Here is a 22,697-nt window from a genome sequence, read left to right as displayed (position 1 = left end):
ATCTTTGGTTTGTATCACCCAAACTTTCAGTTAACCATGTCCCTTACAAAGCTAAGAAAAATAGTACTAGATTGATATTTCAATTTACTATGATTTACTATTTTGTTAATAATTGCTTTATACTACTTGGCAACCCCTTCTTGTATGCCCAGTTTAATATTTAAATATGAAGAGAAAACTACTTTGGGCCATCTGAAGGAAAATTTAATCTGAATGCAACGTGGTTCCTGTTCATTGCTTTTTAAACTGAGTTTATTCAAAAATGATTTCAATCATTGAGTTCAGAACTTTGATTAAGTTATAATTGGAATGAGGCTATGGATAAGAAATGTCAACACAGGGAAAAAGAGGTAGGTCCATAACTAAAGATGTAGCAGGATTAAAAATTGCTCTTAAGGAAAGAAAATGGTTTTCATTGCTTTCACTATATTAAACACATAGTAGAAACTTGCTGAGTCCACGACACTAGGAAAGTTGAGAATGAGAACAAGACAGGAGATGAAATTGTTCTGCATGAGAAATAATAGCAATGTGAGGATTTGAATTTGGTAGCCTAGTGGAAATAGCAAAGGATATCAGGTTAGAGAAAGAGGCCCAAGGAGATGGTGAGAAGCTGAGATCTAATGAAGCAAGAAATTCCCTATGGCATAGAAGAGATGATAAATTTTCAGGTTAGTGGTTTCTATTTGAATTTGAAATTTTCTTCTTCCTTGGGCTCTAATTACCCTTTGCTACCCCTTTGGTAAGTGTTGGTAATATGCAATAACCTTGTGTAATGATTTAGGAAAATGAAGGGAGAAATCAAGCTGTCTGGGTCTGGCATGATAGCAGCTGCAGAAGTTTAGAGTGATGATGAGAAAATGGTGAAGACATGAGGCACCTGGGTGGCTCAGGTCATGATCTCCTGGTTTGTGAGTTTGAGCCCCACGTTGGGCTTGCTGCTGTCTGTCAGCGCAGAGCAGGCTTCGAATCCTTGGTCTCCCTCTCTCTCTCTGCCCCCCCCCACCCTCTCTTTCTCTATTAAAAATAAATAAACTTAAAAAATAAAAAGAAAGAAAAGAAAATGGTGAAGCTGGATGAAGCATCCTGTAAGTGGAGCATTGTAAGCCCTGTGCAAGTGACTGGAGACATAAAGGTGGCCCCAGAGACTCAGCTCAAGCTCAAATAATCTGTCTGAGAGTCAAATAAGAAAGGAAGAAAGAAAGGGAGGGAAGAAAGAAGGGAGAAAGGGGGAAAAAAAGGAAGAGAGAGAAAGTTATTTTGCCTAGGAAATTTTAATTATTTTCACAAAGGGGCTACAAAGAATGATACACACTCTCCTAACTCATGTCCGTCCCCATGAATAAATATAGAAAGCACCTAAAAAACACCTGCAACTCACAGAGCAAATGATTCCCACAGTAGTTACTGCATCAAAACAGAGATCTAGATCTCAAGCTAGAAATACAATAATCACATTATCATATTTTCTCTAATAAAAACAGTGACCTCAATCTACTGGTTTTATTCAAAACAGAGTGGAAACAATTATTACATTAGGCCTATAATTGTTTATTTTTGTCTGTCAGTAACAAAGCATCATGCACATGAAGGAAACAAAACACATTTTAAACAGAGTTGACACTTTTAAACTCTGGCTGTGCACCAGCTTTCATTTAGTGACCAGGATCCCCAAAATCACATGCATACATGGAGTAACAAGAATATATTTTTGAACTGATGGTGGGGACCTTTTACGCATGTTAGATAAAATAGAGTCATACAGCACAAACAATTTCTATCTAGGAGATAAGAAGTACACAGTGTTATATTTATGAGGTCGTGAAACTAGGGGATATAGACAAAAATCCAGCTTTAAATCATTGATAGTAAAAAAGAAAAGGAAATAAAGAAATAAAAGGAAAAGAAAAAGAAAAAAGGAGAGGAAAAGAAAGGATGAAGGAAAGAGCTGTATTATCTCAAAATGTTCATTTTTCAGGGCTCATAGTGAGGTAAAGCATAGGCCAAAATAATACATAAAACTACTATGCCATACCAAACAGACTTTTTCAACTCTATGTATATATTAAAATTGAATATCTTAGACTTCACCCACACCCCAGATGGATGGTGTTTAAGTCTGTTCAGGCTGTTATAACAAAAATATTACAGACTGGTGGCTTAAACAGCAGACGTTTATTTCTCACAGCTCTGGAAGCTGGAAAATCTAGGATCAAGGTGCCAGCAGGTTCCATGTTTGGTCACTTCTGGTTCACAGATAGCTCTCTGCTGCTGCATCCTCACATGGAAGCAGAGGCAAGAGAGCTGTCTGGAGTCTCTTTATAAGGTCCTAAATCCATGCGGGAGGGTTCCACTGTCATGACCTAATGACCTCCAAAAGGCCGTGGCTCCTAGTACAATCACAGTGAAAGTCAATATTTCAACATATGAATTTTGGAAGGACACAAACATTCAATTTATAACAGATGATGACACATAAATGGACATGAAGTTGTCAGTCAGTTTCTAGTGAAGGAACACACAGCTGAGTCAAAGGCCGACCTACCGGGGATAGTGTGACTGCCCATCGCACGGAGGTAAAACTGATTATGTCTGTAATTTAGCAAGGAACCAGGCCTTTCCTAACTCAGTGAAAACACAAGCCATTCGGCGGATATTATTTTTCTCGGAATTTCATGTTATTTAAAAATGAGGAATTATCTCCAGTCCTGCGTCCTTGCCCCTCCATTACTGTAGTGACCAAATGTCACTGCACACTCAATTTCTGAATCTTTAAGAGAGTGTTGAGTACTCATTTCATCAGGAAGACACATAGACACTTTCTTTTCTGGGCTTCAAATACCACATGCTAGCAGTTTTGGATTCATCAACCCTGTTTATAAAACCTATGTCTCACACCTCTCTGTACACATGGTAATTTGGAAATGAGGCATTAGTTCATAATAATTTAAATTTTGTTTTACAAATCCATAACCAAAAATGCTAATGCTGCAGACCTTGTCTCTTCTTCTGTTATATTCAGGACCAGTAATGTATAGCCACTTGGAATAAAGATTTGGTAGTTTTTTTGTATTAAGTTGAACATAGACTATCCGATGACACAGACATTCTACTTCTAGATTTTTTACCCACAGAAATAAAATATATGTGCAGTTCCCCAACGACTTGTTCACAATAATTATAGTAGCTTTATCCCCTATTCCAAAAAGTGTCAACAACCCAATACTATGTGCTACATTCATACAAGAGAGTGCTACTGTAGAATAAAAATAAGCAATTCACAGAGAGACACATTAATAATTTTGCAGAAAAAAAGCCATACCCAAATGAGTACATACCATATGACTCAATTTATATGAAGCCCTTCAGCAGGAAAAATTAATCTATGATAAAAAACATACGAAGAGTATATGTCTCAGGGGATGGGTTGTATTTGGAGAGGTAAGAGAACTTTCTGAGTAATGACTTTTGTTGATTACCTACCTTCTTCCCAATAACATATTGTGGTTTTTATTTTTATTTGCTTACTTAACTTACATTCTTACTTACTTATTGTTATCTCTCTCATTCCTAATTCCAGAGCGCGATCTCAGTAATTGTTGAAATGGTAACTCAAGCAGACCAAACATGACTAAAAGAGGGAATTATAATCCATGCTTGGGCAAGCACCTTCTCTCTTGACCTTCCACTGGACACAAATAAATAAACATTGCCATAGATACTTCCAGCAGCTGTTTTAAGAATATGATGGGAACCAACATAAAAATGAAGTCCACAAGTAGGATGATAGCACAGAGATGTAGAAAGAACTTGGATTTTTGGTCACAGCCCTAACCATTAACTCAGCCAATTCTGGAGACTGCCCTAGTCTGTACTTCTTCACATTGGAACCTTTACATATTCTAAACTGTAGAGCAATTTGAGTGAGATATTCTGCAGACAGCCAAAGCATGCTAAATGGAATGGCTCCATTTTCCATTTGTGATTCTTGTTAAATTATTTCACTAAAAATATTCTAGAACCTGGGTTTGATATTTTATTTTGCCTCATGCAAGATTTCCTCAATTTCGAGGAAATTTACACACTCCAGAATTTTCAATTATGGCCTGACCCAGCCAATCTCTAGCAAAGAATGGGGGGAAATTTATCTCTATAATCCTAAAATAGCTTCTGAATGCAGTTTTCCTGGCCTATGTAAATGATATCTCCATACTTCCATTTGCTCCTGCCAAAATCTCTGGAAATATCTTTGACTTTCTTTTATATCCTCACAAACAACCCATCAGGACATCCTTCCAGGCCTGCCTTCATAATATTTCCATACTATTGTTATGTAGATGAATGTTCTTATCCTTAGGGGAGATACACTGAAGTATTTAGGAATGGCATTTGTGTTTTTCTGTAAAATACTTTTAACTGAGTTGGGCTAAAAAAGAAAACAGTTGAATGTGTATAAATATATACATACATACTTACATATATTCATAAATAGTTGGCTGGGTTTATGACCTGGTTTGTCTGACCTTGAAGCCATTATGCTAAATACTTAATAGAGAGCTTTCCTGGTTTAGGTGAGATATAATGAGGTTAAGAATTAAAGTAATAGAAGAACTATGACTGGAAAGGAGAGGATTGATTTATCATTGGAAAATTTTGAAGACTAGTTAGATATGGAAATAAAAGACAAGTTAATGTTAAAGTTGGTCTTAATGTTTTAAATCAGAATAATTATAACATTGTTGGCAGAGATCACAAAAGTGGAAGGATTAAGAGCATGGGGGTGAGGTTGATAATGATTTAAAACATGTTTCTCAAAATATTCATTCCCGATGAAGTGAAATATAAATTACATCAGGGCATTTGGAGAGAAAAGGTGAGATTGAAGAAATGGATGAGAATAGTTTGAGATATATTAATAAGTTATATAAAGAAAGATATAAAATATAAAATCACTATTGCTCAGATAATGTACCTGTGCTTATGTGAAAAGGAAAACTACAAATTTCTTCTCTGAAAGATTATTTGTAAGATGTACGACCTTACAAATGGCATGAATAGAACAAATGATCAATATAGTATTTGTGGTTGATGATGATGCTTTTTTTGAAGAAATATCTATATCCAATATTTAGGACAAAGCTTTACATTTTTTCTCCCAAGAAGTCTAAATTATAGCCATAATTTCTGGGCAATAGATCTGTAGTGATTAGGCTTAAATGTTTTAGATTTACAAAGTTAATGTATTGCTCAGCTACAGTGCTAGGTCATATTCCCTTGGCCATAGGGAGTGAGAATGTACACCAAATGCTGTTTCTACATACACTGGTGTCAATGTGCCCTTCTTAGTCAAATGTGACATACATTCTGGCTCTTGAACTTGCTTGCCCAGTCCATCTGCCATGATGGCAATGTGCCCATTCACAAGATGCTCTGCCAGGTTTATCTGGACAAAGGTGTAGCCAAGGAGAGGTTAGAAAGGGAGTTTGTTTCACATGCAAATGGCCATACAAAGGGGAAAAAAATGTGCCTGATCTCTGAAAGCTCTACATCTGAATTATGAACACTAAAATCATTTCACACCTCTTGATCAGGATAAATTCTCACCTTCAAAAGGAAGATCCAGTTTGTTCTTCAAAGTGTTAATCCCAGTCTCTTTATTTAAACTGTAGGAACTAACTGCTAACCCTTCAGCATATCATTTTGGACTTTAAGAGCAGTAAGTCCTTGTAAGAGGACTTATTATAAAAACTGTATAATAACATACTATATATAATAACTTACTATAATAATAACTATAATAAAATAAAAGTTATGTAAAATTAGGATTGTTGTAGAAGAGTAACAGAAAACTCAATAATCACAGTCTTCTTGACAGTGGAAGGAGATAGTGTTTAAATTGGGCATTCTACAATCTTTAGCTTTCTCCTTTTGCTATTTATAATTGTATTGGTTCCTCACCTTATTTTTCTATCGTATGAGGTCATAGGGACTCCACCACCATAAATAGGTCACACAATTTCCAATGAAAGAATAACATTCACTTGAGTAATGTTTTACTGAAAAATCTAGTTGTCTGAGAGATAATCACCATCCCCTTTTCTATCAGGAAAAAAAGAGGTTATTTGTGGTATTTGGATATAATAATTATGTAGGTGGCCAGTTACCGGAAATAAGTCATTCTTGCTAGCTTTTTTATGTTTCTATGTTTTCAGTATTACATTCTATAAATTTAGTTGACTAAATAGCTACCGATTTCTGCCAAATTATAGGTTTTACTTATTTAACCACTCTTATTTAACTATTATTTTACTGGTGACTATAAAATTCACCAGAAGCTCTTAGTGCACCATTCAGAACCACAGAAAATGCACCTTCCACATTCTTACCAGCTAGCTTCTTTTCATCTTTCAGAGAACCTCTTCTGACTTAAATGGCTTCTTTTATTATATTATTACATCTTACTGATTTTCTTCAGAGCACTAATTATTATTCAAGCATATATTCATTTGTTTATTTACTTGTTAATTATATCTCTTCAATAGATTTTAGCTTCCATATCTAGGGTTGATATCTATTTTAATTCACCAGTTTATATGCAGCATCTAACCCAGTGTCTTATGCTCAATAATTATTTCAAATGAATACACATATGAATAAATATGATCTTATATTAAGAAACGTTAATGAGGCTTCTGTCTTTCATTGTTTAAAATTGCTGTATTACTTCAGGATTCTTAGTTGCAGACAACAAAGTCCACTCTAGCTGACTTATGCAAAAGAGCCCTTATTATAGCCTCTTACTAACTCAAAGAACTTTGGAAAAGTCCAGGGAACTGAACTTGATGCTAAACAGTCAAAATGACCCAACTAGAAGATATGCCTAACACTATCACCAGAGATGTCACTGATGCTACCATCTGCTGTTTGACAGTCATGAAAACCAAATGTTCATACATTCACATAGCAGAATCTTCTTAACAGGCCTTAATAAAAGGCCTCCAAGACAATTCTCATAAAAAGAAACAACTAGCCTTTGTCCCAGATGTTTATTCTTGCCTTCCTTCTCTCATATATGTGTATCTATTTGGTGGAAGACAGTCTCATTGGAATCCTGACACATTGAAATCTAATAAATATGGTATTTATTTATTTTTTTAGACTCTAGTTTAAAGGAAGGTATGCTATTAGAGAGACAACATAGGTTGAGGAAGCCAATCTACAATATTTTCCACAATCTCTGTGTTTTGGTACAGAAGAGAAGAGGGTGTAATGCAATCAGAGAAGGGAAAGAAAGCCAATGCAGCTGAGGCACACTAGGGTTACTGAGTACGTACATCTTCTCACTAAATTCTCACCACAGTCCTGTAAATCAGGCAATCAACTATTTAAACCCACTTATTTGACTCTAGAACTGAATACCTAAAAATTTACCTATATTTCTTTTATTGTTACCACTGACTTGAACAACATGAACACTTAGCAATTATTTCCATGTTATATAAAAATGTAGAGACAAATAAATGTCTCGGGACATTAATAACTTAAAAAAAAAATCCAATAGTAGAACTCTTTTCCAGGCCCTTAGTTGTCCTTTATTTTAGGATCTAAATTTTTAAATCCCCATTATTATCCATTTGTAACCCCTGAGTAGTCTCACATGATTCCAGAAAATGAGCTGTCAATGTTAGTTCGTCTTGTGGGAAATGGTCCAAAAGTATCCTGTTGGTCTACTTAAACTCAGTCATGCATAATTTACTGGATAATCACTGGTGTCCTAATCAATATCTCTATCTACCTACTCACTAATCCAGTTCAAGAACTATGTGATTTAACATGCAACAGACTCAAGACTAGCCCTTGGCAAAATTGAAATCTGTCTGTGGTACCTTCACTTTTCTCTTTACCAACTATCTTTCCCCAAACTCAGACTATTGTTCTTATATAACTTAAAGAAAAGAAAAAAAAAGGACTTCAAAGGGATTTTTTTCAAGTCCTCTCTCTCAGAGTGAGGAAATCAAGGCTTAGAAAGAGTAAGTAACTGGCTTAAGGCCCTTAAATTAAACAATGACAAGGTCAAAGCTAAAACCTAATTTAGGGCCTTCTGATTCCACATTCCATAACACTGCTGATGGTCCTACTCTAAAATGTTCCTAGGATTGTCTGTGAATCCTGGCTGGCTTCATGATACAAGTTACTAGTTTAAAAAAAAAAACAAAAAAAAACACTCTGCCAGTGGGGTGATGGGATAAGTAAATTTCTATCCATTCCATTCAGTTCCAGCTAAAGAAATACACGTTTGTCTTTAAGCAGCCAGGAATACTAAAAAAAAATCACTGAGTTTCTAGTCTAGTTCTGGAACTAACCAGCTCTTATCTTGGGCAAGTAATTTCATCTCTCTGGGCCTTAAAAGCAAATTATTTATAAAACAAGATATTGTAATTGATGGCCTCTAAATTCTCTCCCAGCTTAAGAAATTCACGAAACAGTAGCCTGCTGCTGTATTCACTACAAATGTGACCTCAGGCCAATGATGGCAAATTCACATGTTAGGTACAACAGCCATTTATTCCATACTATCCCAAGACAGTATTAGTTAATGCCTGTCGTATCCATGTAATCAAACACTTTCACTCTCAAAATTACTTTGGTTTTAAAGACAAATTTAATCGCTTTATACATACATGTAGGAAAGATCAATGCTGGGTCAGACTGAAATATTTACATATCAGTCAGAGTACTGATAATAATAACAACGATTTCTTTTTTTTTTTTAATTTTTAATGTTTATTCCATTTTTGAGAGAGAGAGAGAGAGAGAGAGAGAGCATGAGTAGGGGAGGAGCAGATAAAGAGAGGGACACAGAATCCAAAGCAGGCTCCAGCCTTTGAGCTGTCAGCACAGAGCCCAATGCGGGGCTTAAACTCACAAACCAGGAGATCATGACCTGAGCGGAAGTGGGATGCTTAACCGACTGAGCTACCTAGGTGCTCCTAACAACAATTTCTACACTTACAAGAACAAGCATGATGTCTTGGAACCTTTTTCTACATTATTTCATGTTATTGCTAAGAGGATGATCTCTTGAGTCAGATTGCTGGATTGACTTACTAACTACCTAAGTTACCAAAAATCTGTTTCCTTACCTAAATAAATAAAGACAGTGACAGAGAAGAGGTCTTGTTATAGGATCTGAATTAGAAATTCAGAGCAAGTGCTTCAAATAGTGCTGGTAAATAGAACTTATCAATATACATTAGGTATTATTATTCCCAAACAAATATATGAGGCAGATCACACCAGACCTATTTTTACAGCCTCTCATCTAAGCTTTCTGAAAGGTTTAAAATCTTACCTAAGAGGTGACATATTTTCCTTCATTCAGCTTTCTAATGAGCTCAGCTCTTTCTTCTCATGGGCTTATAGATTACACCCTCATTGCCTCAATCGCTCTTTCTGTCATTTTCCAAATGGCTGCCTCCATTACAATTTAGAGTCTCAGTTTAAATGCCCCTTCTTCAGAGAAGTCCTTTCTGATCCATCAATACCAACTGAGCTACAAAACCCAAGTCCTATTACTTTCTGTTACATTGCTCTATTCTTCTTTTTCACAGCATGGTTCTCAATGTTCAGTTATTTTATTTGATAGGTTGCCAGTTGGTACACATTTTCTCCACTAGACTAGACACTCAAGAAAGTCGAGAATCTAGTCAATCTTTTTCATTATGGTACACCAAATATTAAAACACAGTACCTGGAGCATAATAAGCACTTTAATAGTTTTTTTTTAATTTAATGCTTATTTATTTTTAAGAGAGAGAGAGAGAGAGGAGCAGAGAGGAGAGAGAGAATCCCAAGCAGGCTCTGTGCTGTCAGTATAGAGCCCAACACAGGGCTCGATCTCACAAACTGTGAGATCATGACCTGAGCTGAAATCAAGAGTTGGACGCTTAACTCACTGAGCCACCCATGTGCCCCAGCACTTTAATGAATTTTTAAAAGGAGTTTGGGTGTGCGTTTGTTCAGTGAATAGACAAATTGTAAGTGCCTAATTCAGGATTTACATCTACGTCTACTCATCTCACGTTCTGTCCACACTATGCAACATGCTTTGGCAGCTCCTTCCTTATACCGCACCTCTATGTTAGTTGATTAACTCAGGAAATCTTGTGGGAACATTAGAAAACCACTAAAAATAAGCTTGCTACTAGATTCCTTAAAACACAATTGCTGGGGCACCTGAGTGGCTCAGTTAGTCCTCTGACTCTTGTTTCGGCTCAGGTCATCAACTCACAGTTTGTGTGTTCGAGCCCCATGTCAAGCTCTGTACTGACAGTGTGGAATCTGCTTGGGATTCTCTGTCTCCCTCTCTCTCTCTGCCCCTCCCCTGGTCACTCTCTGTCTCTCTCTCTCTCTCTCTCAAAATAAATAATAAACATTTTTTAAAAAGCCACACAATTCCTAGTTAATCCTCTAGTCTGTCTACAGATAGGACAAGAAATAGTTGTATTAGGTTTAGCCTCGTGAAGATACCATTTTGTAGCTCAGTATCAGTTAAATAATTTCTAGCCCAGGAGAATTATTCATCCATTTATAAAGATGTGTCTTCTTGGGATTCAATTTTCCACTATATACATAGCTAATATGGTTAGGAAAAGAAAATGATTTAGAGGCAAAGAAAGAACTAAGAAATAAGAACAAAAGGAAATTCTGCAAAGGTGGGTATTTATCACAAGTATCTGGGAATAAATGAAAGAAATTAATTTTTACTAAATCTTACTTGAGATTTTACATCTGTGCAAATGATATTATGAATTATAATTTTCCTTTGTTTTATTCTGATTTGCTTAGGTTAGGTTAAGAGATAATGTCTGTATTAATATTGCATTGATATAATTCAAGAATCATTACTATATGAAAGATAAAATGAACTAAGGCAATTATATCTGAATAAACAATATTTAATGACCAAAAATAAGTAATATGTGAGATGGTCATGATTTTACCTCTTTTTAGCAAAAGTTACTTTTGTTCCTTTATTTTTTCAGTAGGCAGTTGGCAACCTAGTTTCATGGTCTCCCAGGGACTGGGTTCTTTAAATAAAGATTAAATTAGATACCGCAGCTGATTCCAGTGTTTAAGAAAATTTATCTCTACATTTTCCCTAATTTTCTACATCATACTTAGTTTAGATCTTAGCATCTTGAATGCTGTACATTTTATATTTTAAACAGATAATTGAATAAAATTGCAACTAAGAATTAATTAACTCTTTGAAATGATCTCTCTCCTTCCTGTTCTTCCATGAATCATACACTGGAAGAAACATCCTTTGCAGGATGGGAAGATGAGCAGGAGAGACTGTTCAGTCAGTTTTTGCATTAACAGACAGGCCAGTTGAAATTACTTCCCAGACTTGATTTGGCCTGCAGCCAGATGGTTGATACTGTTAATAGAGAAAACATCTGTTTACCCTAATGTGTTAGTTTACTGTGCTTGGAAGCCATCAACATGAGCTGCTGTGCACAGGTCTTATGAAAGGAGTGAATAATTTTTTTTTTCATTTGGAAGTCAATAACACATAGAGGAATCTTGTTTTATAGTCCCCATATTAGGCCGTGCTCAGACCCTGAAGAATTACCGATAAACCCAGGACTCCACAGTTTGCTCATTAATTCCAAGTAAGTATTTCCCCTCTTTCAGTCCTGAGTGAAATCAGAAGACTTTATATCCTTATGCAATTAAAATAAAGCAATTAATAAGAAAAACATAGACATTACACATGATTAATCAGCAAATTCAACAAAATCACCTATTATTTAGTTTTTCTGTAATTGCATTAGAACAGCAGCCTGGACTTTTTTTGCATCTAAAACAGAAATGCCTAATTTAAATATTTACAGAGACCTCTTTAAACTCACTGATGGTACCAGTAAGTCATCACTGTGAATTGATGCCTCACTGCCAACTGTATAAATGTGTGAGAAAAAAAGACAAGGAATTAGAGTATCTCTTCAAAAATTTGGAAATACCATGTCCCAAGAAGTTCTTATGAAGGTCATAATGTGACCAAACTCCTGCAGTATCTTAGGTAATTATGCAAACCTTCATAAATAATTATTAGTTATTGAAGTACAAGGAAAACAAGTTTGAGTTTATATGGAGAAGGTCATCCCTTAAATGTAGACTGTCTCATTGCTTTGTGGGATAGGTTAATGAAAAATGTACTTGCTCACCACAGCAAGAATCAGGGCATGAACTAAAGCCATAAAACTTTTATGGAACCTGTCCACAGATACCACATTGCTTTCTTTGCCTTTCCTCTTTGCAGTACACTTGATAGGAAAAAGCTAAGTGCGGTACCAACATTTCAGTTATTTTGCTTTGGAGCTGAAGCAAAGAGTCCTTCTGACGGTTTTACTGACTGCAGGTTTGGTGGGAGGTAAGGCCACGCTTCATGTAGTGTTGCAAGTATGAAGTATAAATCAGGTTTCATAAATATGCCCATTTGGTGTACTCAATTGACTGTAAAATAATTATGCTCTGCTGTGTAATTGTTGTGCTGTGGAAGAAAGCAGGACTTCTAAACATTTAACGGAAAATGATTATGCGACCTGAATTAAGGCTGTATTTTCTCCCACCATCTTCTGGATAGCAACAAAAGCATTTTGTAACAACTTCATCCAAAATCTACAGGATGCAAGGTTACCTAGGTATTAGTTGTTGTTTTTCTTTGTGTCTTTTAATAATTGTTTCTGGGTATCTATTTGTCCTCTTGTCCTACAATTTTAGATCCAGGACATAACTGTAGCACATTTTAGTGAAAGTATCAGAAATTTCTTTTACTTTAGCAGCATTTTACTGACCAACCAAAGGGTGAGATGCAAGGTAAGGGGAGAAAATATTTAGAGAAGCTAAAATATTTTGTTCAGTCCTATTGTTCTGCTTTAAAAAAAAAAAAAAAACACCTTACACTGGAAACTTGGCAGTTTATGTTTCAAAGTTTATGTTTCACCTGGGAAACTCTGGACATATTAAGAGTACAAACATTTCACATACACCTTGAAATGTAGGTCCAATGATATGGGTAGCATCCATTTACCATTCATGGCATAGACTAACGGAACTATTTAGGCTCTGTGCCCTTTGTTATGTCTATCGAACTAAGGAAAAAAAATTATATTAGAAAGTAAGTGAGGATTTTCAATTGTAAAATATTCAGCTCTGTGCTCTTCTCTGTTTATAAGATCAATAAGTATCCATTGTACAAAACATACGGCAAGTTACCCACAGTCTTATTGTTAACACTTCTATTTGCCAAATGTACGCTTAAATATGAAAATATTTTTCCCATGTCAAATCGTCAAGTTCTGAACATGTGCCAGTCAGTATGTGGTCATGTTTCTCAGTACACTGAGCAATGGTCTGGAAGTGAACCAGGGGGTAGCATGTCCTAGTTTATAAATGCTATAGTCTGGGTATATTAAAGTCCCTTTATTTATTTTTTTTTTCAACGTTTATTTATTTTTGGGACAGAGAGAGACAGAGCATGAACGGGGGAGGGGCAGAGAGAGAGGGAGACACAGAATCGGAAACAGGCTCCAGGCTCTGAGCCATCAGCCCAGAGCCCGACGCGGGGCTCGAACTCACGGACCGCGAGATCGTGACCTGGCTGAAGTCGGACGCTTAACCGACTGCGCCACCCAGGCGCCCCTAAAGTCCCTTTAGAAACATTATTTCATTCTTTGGCCTTTCATACCTAAATTTGCTATATGTTTTTATATTTTTCACATGAATCCAGAATCATGAATCATTTTTCACATGAATCTAGAAGTAAACTAGGAAAATAGCAACGTGTGACCTCTTCTGTCCATCACTGTTAGTTTCCTTTAAAAAAAAAAAAATAGGATTCTCCCCAGCTTAAGTTTATCAATTCTATTTTGTGATCTCTATTGCAACATGTTACCAGTTGCAACCAATCTAATATACAAATCTCAGGACTTTCACATTTATTTGTTCCATATACGGAAAACCTATTTCATAATCTTTTCTTATTGACCTTAAATTTTGCAGTATCTGAGGAACTTTGGCGTGTCTAGGGTGAAGCCAGTATCTTCATGTCTGGGTTTCTTCAAAGACCATCACAATCTATGGGATGGTACTTTGAAGTTTATCATTTTTCTAGTCGGCCTTTGAGTCTTCAGGGGCCAAGCGTTTAATATTTCTTTAATCTGGAGCCAAAATGACTTCCTGCTCCAGTGCTGGCCTCAATTATGGTGCTAAAAAATTATCTTCTCTTAATTAAAGGAATCACAGTGCTGTCTTAGAGCACAGAACATTACTTTTCAAGGGGGGATGACCATCTTCAGGTAAACGTAAAATACTTTGCTTTTATATCATTTCTGGCCAGATTTTTGAAATAAGGATAATTTCTGGGCATTGAATATGTAAATAACATAGTAAATATCTAGAAATAATCTAATTAAAAAGACAGAGGCTAAAGATTCAAAAGAGGATGGAGTCAACATATCAGTTCTAAAAGTAATAATTTACTTAAATTGTGCGTTTTTCTGGAAAAAGAAGATAACACTAGACTATGTTTCAGGAAAGTTGATTAGAATTACTTGGTGATAGTGCAACATTGCTCCCTCATTTAGACATCATTCAAAAATTTATAGAATGCTTACAATATGCAAAGTATTATCTGGTTGATTGACCAATTTTCCTCATATATTATTCCCTTAGGTGAAATACTTGTCTTTGGAGGCAACTTCATTCTTATAATCTCAATTCTTCAGAAAAGTTCTATTAAGTGTATTCAGTATTTCTGTTAGAGCAGCACTCTCCAATGAAATTTCTGTGATAATAGAAATGCTCTATAATCTATGCTGTTCCATATAGTAACTACTGGCACATGTAGCTATTATGCATTTGAAATGTGGTTAGTACAACTAAAGAACAGAATGCTTACTTTTGTTAATTATAATTTAAATTTAAATAGTCACATGTAGCTAGTACTGTACTGAATAGTGCAGACATCCATACAAATTCTCAACATATCATGCAGGCATGATCATTAAGAAAAGTCGATAAAAATATTTTTGTGTGTGCCTACAAGAGATCCATTTTAGACCTAAAGACACCTGCAGATTGAAAGTGAGAGGATGGAGAAACATGCATCATGCAAATGAACAGCAAAAGAAAACCAGAGAAGCAATACTTGACATTGGACAAAATAGACTTTAAAGCAAAGACTGTAACAAGAGACAAAAGAAGGGTACTATATAATAATAAAGGGGACAATCCAACAAGAAAATACAGCAAGTGTAAATATTTATGCACCCAACATACAAGCACCCAAATACATAAATCAGTTAATAACAAACATAAAGGAACTAACAGATAATAAATAATAATAGGGGACTTTAACACTCTACTTACATCAATGGACAGATGAATTAAACAGAACATTAACAAGGAAGCAATGGCTTTGAATGACACACTGGAACAGATGGGTTTAACAGATACATTCAGAACATTCCATCCTAAAACAGCAAAATACACATTCTTTTCAAGTGGATATGGAACATTCTCCAGAATAGATCACATACTAGTCCACAAAACAAACTTTGACGAATTCAAGTAGATCAAAATCATACCATGCATATTTTCTGACCACAATATTATGAAACTAGAAGTCAACCACAAGGACAATTCTGAAAAAACTACAAATACATGGAGCTTAAATAACATGCTACTAAACGATGAATGGGTCAACCAGGAATAAAGGAAGAAATGAAAAAGTACATGGAAACAAATGAAAATGAAAACAAAATAGTCTAAAACCTCTGAGATGCAACAAAAGTGATTCTAAGAAGGAATTTTATAGGAATACAGACCTACTCAAGAATCAAGAACAATCTCAAATAAACAATCTAAACTTATACCTAAAGGACCTAGAGAAAGAACAACAAACAAAACCTAACACCAGTAGAAGGAAGGAAATAATAAAGATTAGAGTAGAAATAAATGATATAGAAACTAAAAAATAATAGAACAGATCAATGAAACCAGGAGCTGGTTCTTTGAAAAACTCAATAAAATTGATATATCTTTACCAGACTTATCAAGATGAAAAGAAAAAGGACTCAAACAAAATAAAAGAGAGGAGAAATGACAACCAACATCATAGAAGTACAAATAATTATAAGACAATAATATGAACTATGTCAACAGATTGGACAACCTACAAGAAATAGATAAATTATTAGAAACATATAAACTACCAAAACAGAAACAGGAAGAAATAGAAAATTTGAACAGACTGATTACCAGCCAAGGAGACTGAATCAGTAATCAAAAAACTCACAACAAACAAAAGTCCTGGCCCAGATGGCTTCACAGGAAAATTCTACCAAACACTTAAAGAAGAGTTAATAACTTTTCTTCTCAAACTATTGCAAAAAATAAAAAAGAAAGGAAAACTTCCAAATCCATTCTATGAGGCCAATGTTACCTCAATACCAAAACCAGATAGAGACACCACTAAAAAAGAAACTACAGGCCAATATCCCTGATGAACATAGATTTGAAAATTCTCAATAAAATACTAGCAAATCAAATTTTACAATACATTAAAAAAATTATCACCACGATCAAGTGGGATTTATTCCTGGGTTTCAAGGGTGGTTCCACATCCGCAAGTCAATCAATGCAATACATCACATCAGTAAGAGGAAGGATAAGGACCACATAATCATTTCAACAGATGCAGAAAAAGCATTTTATGAAGTACAATATCCATTCATAATAAAAACCCTCAACAAAACAGGGTTAGAAGGAACTTACTTCAACATAATAAAGCCCATCTATGAAAAACCAACGGTTAACATCATCCTTAATGGAGAAAATCTGAGAGCTTTCCCCTAAGGTCAGGAACAAGACCAGGATGACCAGGATGACCAACATAGTACTAGAAATACCAGCCACAGCCATCAGACAACAAAAAGAAATAAAAGGAATCCAAATCAGTAAGGAAAAAGTAAAACTTTCACAATTTGCAGATGACATAATACTACATATAGACAACAAAGACTCCACCAAAAAACTGCTGGAACCGATAAACAAACTCAGTAAAGTTGCAGAATACAAAATCAATGCACAGAAATCTGTTGCATTTCTATACACTAATAATGAAGCAGCAGAAAGAGAAATTAAGGAAACAATCACATTTACAATTGTACCCAAAATAACAAAATTAACAAAATATCTAGGAATAAACCTAACCAAAGATGTGAAAGATCTGTACTTTGAAAACTATAAAACACTGATGAAAGAAATTCAAGCCAACACAAAGAAATGCGAAGACATTCCATGCTCATGGATTGAAAGAACAAATATTGTTAAAATGTCTATACTCCCCAAAGCAATGTACATATTTAATGTTATCCTTATCAAAATACCAACAGCATTTTTCACAGAGCTAGAACAAAAAACCCTAAAATACGCATGGAACTGCAAAAGACTCTGAATAGACAAAGTGATCTTAAAAAACAAAAAAAGAAAAGAAAAACTCGAGGCATCACAGTTCTGGACTTTGAGTTATATTACAAACCTGTAGTAATCAAAATAGAGTACTGGCATAAAAATAGGCATATGGATCAATATAATAGAATAGAACATCCAGAAAGAAACCTCCAATTATTTGGTCAATAATCTTTGACAAAGTAGGAAAGAATATCCAATGGGAAAAATGCAGTATCTTAAACAAATGGTATTGAGAACACTGGACGGCTACGTGCAAAAGAATGAAATTAGACCACTTTCTTACACCATACACAAAATAAACCCAAATGGATTAAAGACCTAAATGTGAGAAAGGAAGCCATAAAAATCCTAGAAGAGAACACAGAGTAACTTCTTTGACATCAGCCATAGCAACCTCTTTCTAGATATGTCTCCCAAGTAGGGAAACAAAAACGAAAAGCAAATTCTGGAACTACATCAAAGCAAAACGCTTCTGCAGGCCAAGGGAAACAATCAACAAAGGTAAAAGGCAACCTACAGAATGGGAGAAGATATGCTTAAGTGACATATCTAGTAAAGGGTTAGTATCAAAAATATATAAAGAACTTATAAAACTCAACATCCCTCCAAAAACTAATCCAAGTAAAAAATAGACAAACAACATGAACAGATATTTCTCAAAGAAGATACCCAGAATATTAACTCACCAGCAACCCTCCAGTCATTTCTAGTGATGAGAGTAATGGATGTTAAGTCCTCCCTGCTCTTTCAGTGTGCCCTACTCTATGTACACATTCTTTGATGTTCCAGGGAAATCATAATTATAGACATGTGTGATATCGTGGACATTGAGACCTCAAGATAACAAATCTGAAGCAATCAATATTCTTACTCTACCTGTTTTAAACTTTTCTAATGTTCTCTTTTGGCCATCTGTTTTCTGTCACCGTGAAGGGACTCCCACCAATCCATGTCGCAGAATTGGGTCACTTGATGAGCAAACTTTTCTGCTGACAAACATTATGACTTTGTCCTTGGGAGACAAGTTTTCAAAAAACACTTGGATATGAGATCATTTCTCTTCTTCTGTGGTGACAATTACGTTTTGTTTCATGGTACTTATAGCAACAAGATCCAAAGTACCAACATATACAATCATTGGCTCTTTCAAATAAAATTGTGCAAGTCCACGGACAGCATATGACCACGTTGCACTTGTCATAATAGTCTGCCTGTCTCGTGCACATCTAATAAAATCGTTATTATCTGGGGTCAAATCCCATGTCTAGCTTCTTATCGACTTCATCTAATACCAAGTAGGTTATGCTTCTGAGATTGGAACAGTTACTCATTTGTAAATCATTCAGTCTTCCAGGAGTTACAATAATATCTACTCCTTTTTTCAGTTATTGTATTTTTCCATTTCTATCTCCACCACCATATATACAAACACTTTTAAGGCCTTTATATGAATACATAGAACATTCTGCTTCTACGTGAAGACCTAATTGCCTAGTGGGTGTAAGAACTAACATTCTGGGTCCGTTCTTTTTTTTCTCTAATTATGGGCTGTAAATCAAGATGGATAATCCAGGCACTAAGTAGGACAACATCTTCCCTGTCCCAGTTTGGGCTAATCCTATAAGATCTTTTCCTTGTAGAACTATTGGCCGTGCCTGCATTGAAAACATCCTCAAATTTACAGTAGGACTGGGTATATGACACTTCTGACCATCTTTCAAGTCATCACACATTATATCAAAATTTTCTTTCCTCCAAGTGTCTACTTGCACTTGGACGCTGAACTTGTTGTTTCTGACTCCATGTAAAGTTTTTCTTAACTGGAGGTAAATCTTCCCATTCCCTCCCTCCATTTCAAAGCATTTTCTCCAATTTGATCCCAATCAGTGAATAGCTGATTCGCTGTAACATTACTATCTGTCCTTACATGTCTTCCCACAGAAGGTTGGAATGCAACAATATCAATTCTGGGCTTTGCATTGCAATTTTAGTGTGTTTTTTTTGTTTTTTTTTTTTTTTTAGAAAATTATCTGTCACTGTTTTGGCTTCTTCTTCATTGCCTTGCTGCCAAAAATTTTGACCTGTGCATGGAGATAATCTTTGATTATCTGTATTTTCCTGTTTGTTGTACTTTGGAGGTCTTTTTTTTTTTTTTTTAAGAGGCTTTTTTTTTTTTTTTTTTTAATGTTCATTTACTTTTGAGAGAAAGAGAGACAGAGAGCGTCGCGTGGGTGGCTCAGTCAGTTGAGTATCCGATTTTGGCTCAGGTCATGATCTCACGGTTTGTGGGTTCAAGTCCCATGTCAAGCTCTGTGCTGACAGCTCAGAGCCTGGAGCCTGCTCAGGATCTTTCTCTCCCTCTCTCTCTCTGCCCCTCCGCTACTTGCTCTCTCTCTCTCTCTCTCTCTCAAAAATAAATAAACTTTAAAAAAAGAGAGAGGGAGGGGCGCCTGGGTGGCGCAGTCGGTTAAGCGGCCGACTTCAGCCAGGTCACGATCTCGCGGTCCGTGAGTTCGAGCCCTGCGTCAGGCTCTGGGCTGATGGCTCAGAGCCTGGAGCCTGTTTCCGATTCTGTGTCTCCCTCTCTCTGACCCTCCCCCGTTCATGCTCTGTCTCTCTCTGTCCCAAAAATAAATGAACGTTGGAAAAAAAAAAAAAAAAAAGAGAGAGAGAGGGAGGGAAAGACAGAGCGCAAGCAGGATGGGGGCAGAGAGCCGGGGAGGCACAGAATCTGAAGCTGGCTCCAGGCTCTGAGCTGGCAGCACAGAGCCCAGTGCGGGGCAGGAACTCACGAACTCATGAACTGTGAGATCACGACCTCAGCTGAAGTAAGAGCTTCACCGGAGCCACCAAGGCACCCCTGGAGGTCTCTGATTTTTGACGCACCACGACCAATGACAGCGCTGACCCACGTGCTTCAATCCAAAGCGGAGCGGCGGTTCGCAGGGGTTCCTCTAGCCGCCACCTCTGTCGCCCCTAGGGGCCCCCCAGACCTCATCAGTTTGGATCCTCCGCAGGCCTCCTATCCGGAGCCCGGGACATCGCCAAGCTTGGACGAGAAGCAACAACCCAGGAGGAGGAGGGGGCGCCTACTTTTTGCCTTGACCTGAACTGGATACCCCAGCAAGATCCGGCTCCTCCGATGCCGCTCCCCTCGACTCTGCAGCACTCCACCGAGTCGTGGCGGGTACGTCCCAGCAGAAGCTGCTGACGGAGCCCGCTCGATGCTCTCCCAGATAACATTTTAATTCAGAAACCCAGACGACTCATTCATTACGCTTGGGTGTATTTTCATAACATAAAGAGAGATTTACTTGTGGCAAAATTTAAACTATATATGCTTAAGAGTACCTGTGCCTGAGAGAGACTGAAACATGGCTTATCAATGTAAAAAGTCAGTTTTTAATTGTTCTCCTCCACCTTTATTGAACATCAGATACAATCTCAGGGTTTTTGCACTGACTGTTTGCTACATTTTTATCTCCTAATCTCCTTCAAGTCTGCACCAATATTACCTTCTGAGTGAGGTCAACTCTAACCACCTTTTCAAGAGCTAATCTCACTCGTCCCTCAAAATTTCCAAATTCCCATATCCTGCTCCATTTTTTCTCCACAAAATTTATTCCTTTCGAACATACTATAAAATTGATTCAATTTATTCATCTGCTATTTTATTTTTGTGTCCTCTAAATAACCTCTAAATGAGATTCGTAAAAGCAAATAATCTGGGTCATTTTTTTTCTCACTGATGTATCACCAGCTCCAGGACATAACCAGGCAATTTGTAGCCCTTAATAAATATTAGCTACTGTCCAAAAGACTTACTGAATTGTCTAATTCACTGATTGGGGGTATTGAACTTTTCTATAAAGGAACATAAAGTATATATCTTTACAGGATATACAGACTTTACAGGATGCATAGGCTTTCTGTTGCAAATTCTCCAAAAAAATGTAAAAGCTTTCTTAGCTGGCAGACCATATAAAAACAGACTGTGGGTCAGATTTGGACCATGGGCCGTAATTTGCCAAACTTCAGCCCAATTCGATGTAGAGACGCAACAGAAAAGGACCCACGAGATGATTAGCCCTAGAATTGTTTGTACTTGATATTGTGAACATTTTTGTGATTATATGTGTTGTACCAACTTCCTTTAACTAAAAACGAAATACTATTGTGGCAAATTCAGTCAGAATGGCTGGAAAGCAATCTAACTTGGCAACCTGTACCCTTTTCATTCCCCAGTCCACCAGAACATTGTTATTCTGTCTCTTATAAAACATTACTATTAAAGTAGTGTTTAGTCCTTAGCTTTTTAATAGACCATGACCCCCACTTAAGAAACCAATAAAGGTTATGAACTTTTTTCTCACCACACGTATGCATATACCCATAATTTTGCACACTGATTTTAAGGGTTTATAAATTAAGCCCGTTTCTTAAGAATCTCTTCTCTTTTTAGATTTGTTGTCTCTGTGGCTCATAGTTGCTTTGTGTATTTAAAAGAATGTAAACATTTGCTTTAAATGGCCTTTCTTTCCAATTTATTATTAAATAGCACAGTAGAAAATGTCAAAGAACTGTAATCAAACATGGTACCTACTAACTCATCAAATACTTAAAAGCATATGTGACCTGAAATGATATATCAGGCAAATAATTCCTTCAGTAATCAGGGTTTCATTTTAATGGGGAAACAATTTTTTTGTCGTTGCTTTTATTTGTTTTTACTAATCAAGTCCATAGCATCTTTAGACTCCTCTAGGTTGATAAGATCCTCATTCTTTCATTTTGAGAGTTGAAAGTCTTAGTATAAACAAAAGCAAGAGCATAACAAGTGTCAATATTCTTTTGTTATCTTACCGGTGTCACCAAGAAGTCTAGGAACTGGACTTCTCTCTTCTCTAGTTTCCTAACTTGAACCATTACTACTTTCACAACAGCATATTCTATAAAAGAGGTGTGCAAAGATAGCCAGGTGACCAATCTGAGTTTTCAGTGTTGAGTTCAGGTCTACATCCATAGATATCATCAGAGCCACAACACTCCACTGTGGGTAAGGTACTGGCAGGCAGGGAGGGGCATGTAAACTGATTGGTTACTGATGATATTTAAGCATTGCTTTCCCCAAATAAATTACTTCGCAAAAAAAA

General features: G+C 36.3%; 1 pseudogene; it reads right to left on the bottom strand.

The window, feature by feature from the left end:
- Positions 1–22,470, bottom strand: part of LOC112858703 (putative ATP-dependent RNA helicase DDX43) — a 28,083-nt pseudogene extending 5,613 nt beyond the window's left edge.
- Between the last annotated feature and the right edge of the window lie 227 nt (positions 22,471–22,697).

This window comes from Puma concolor, chromosome B1, assembly GCF_028749965.1.
Source record: "Puma concolor isolate L17-30 chromosome B1, mPumCon1.1.hap2, whole genome shotgun sequence".
NCBI lineage: Eukaryota > Metazoa > Chordata > Mammalia > Carnivora > Felidae > Puma > Puma concolor.
This window is presented reverse-complemented; position numbering and strand designations above follow the sequence as displayed.